The following is a 1,949-nucleotide window of genomic DNA, read 5'->3' on the forward strand; positions in this document are numbered from 1 at the left end:
CATGTAGCCTTCTAGTAGTAATTTTAAATCAATTAAGATTTATGACTTTCTTTAATCAGCTGCATAAATCCAGGCTAAAATAATTACAGCTTAGTTAGTATGACACCCAATGAACACAGTTTGTAAGAGTTACTTAGCTGGCTGTGGTCGCAGCTATTCAGATTACTTGGAGAGAATTGTACAAATGATAAGAGTAACTTTGCAAATCATAGAAGTCATCCACACCTCCAGATGATATCACTATTTAAGAATTTCCTTGAGACATACCCAGATAATTTTAACATTAAGTTAAAGAAAACTTTCTGGCAAGCGGAGGAAGGTTGTGACAGTATTTTAATGGATTGTGAGAAGGATCAGAACATAGGACCCAGAATTGGCCAGACAGACAGTGGTATATTCAAAAAAGAGTTTATTAACGTAGCGTGCGGCAGCTCGGCTGCAGCAGCGGATTTAAAATCACTGGTAACTTTGCAGGAATAGAGGCTCAGGTCAGTTACTTCAAAACTCAAATGATAATAAGCATGAAAGCCAACACCCTGGAGAGGTTCAGTCTGTGCCCAGAAGAAGGAGTGTTATCCAGTGTTGGGATCCAGAGGTTTGCCCTCCAGATGGCAATGTAGATCCCTTTCTGTGGGCTTCTGTTGTCTGTTGGGATCCAGAGGCTTGCCCACCAGAGGGAGCCGTGGATCTTCTCCTGAGAGTTGGTGCTCATTAGAAGCAGCTGATCCCCATCTGCTGATTAAAGAGCTCTTCCTATATAAGCGTAGTGAGAGCTCCCCTCTGAGCCGGATTGTTGTCCTTGCCATAGAAGCAAACCTGAGCCACCCTGCCTGTTTAACCCTGCCTGTCTGAACCTGCAAACCTGTGAGTTTGATCCTGTAAACCTGTACCTGTACCTGAACCTAACCTGCTCTGTCCTCTCTGCCTTCCAGGGCAGAACCCTGTGCTTTTCCAATAAATATTGGACTTTATCCTGCCTCTGAGTCTGTGAGTTCTGCATTTGGGCTAGAAATCCTGCTACATCATGACAGAACAATCCGGCCTACAGACTAGCCCAGCAGACTCAATGGAGACTTACCTGATGCTGTTAGAGGAGGGACCGACAAACCCCACGGAACCACACTGGACGGTTTCGTTCCGTCGATGGCTGGAAATTCTGGACCGTCCGGAGACCCCTGAGCCCGCTCAGTGCCGTCGAGAGACCTTTCGGTCCGCTCTGAGCCGTCTGGAGACCCCTGGGCCCGCTCTGAGCCGTCTAGAGACCCCTGAGCCCGCCCTGAGGCTGAGTCACCTGATTAGGAGACCCACTGGGCCCGCTCTGTGCCGTCTGGAGACCCCTGAGCCCGCTCTGAGCTGTCGAGAGACCCTTCGGTCCGCTCTGAGTCGTCTGGAGACCCCTGAGCTCTCTCAGCGCCGTCCATGGACTTATAAGCCCTCTTCATTCCGGTATGTGGTGCCATGGTCGGTGGCCTCCTCTGTTCCTGATCCGGAGCAGCAATCTTCGGCCTCCTGTGTTCCTGTGGAGCCACAATCGGTGGTTTCCTCTGTTCCAGGTGTGGAGCCACAGTTGGTGGTTTCCTCTGCTCCTGATGTAAAGCCACAATCGGTGGCCTCCTCTGTTCCTGATCCGGAGCCGCAATCGGCGGCCTCCTGTGTTCCTGTGGAGCCACAATCGGTGGTTTCCTCTGTTCCAGGTGTGGAGCCACAGTCGGTGGTTTCCTCTGCTCCTGATGTAAAGCCACAATCGGTGGTTTCCTGTTCCTGGTGTGGAGCTACATTTGGTGGTTTCCTCTGCTCCTGATGTGAAGCCACAATCGGTGGCCTCTGCTCCTGATGCGGAACCACAATCGGCGGCTTCCGGTGCTCCTGATGCGGAGCCACAGTCGGTGGCTTCCGGTGCTCCTGATTCGGAGCCACAGTCGGTGGCTTCCGGTGCTCCTGATTCGGAG

Source organism: Cyprinodon variegatus, unplaced genomic scaffold (genome assembly GCF_000732505.1).
Source record: "Cyprinodon variegatus isolate N-32 unplaced genomic scaffold, C_variegatus-1.0 Scaffold1328, whole genome shotgun sequence".
In the NCBI taxonomy this organism is placed as follows: Eukaryota; Metazoa; Chordata; class Actinopteri; order Cyprinodontiformes; family Cyprinodontidae; genus Cyprinodon; species Cyprinodon variegatus.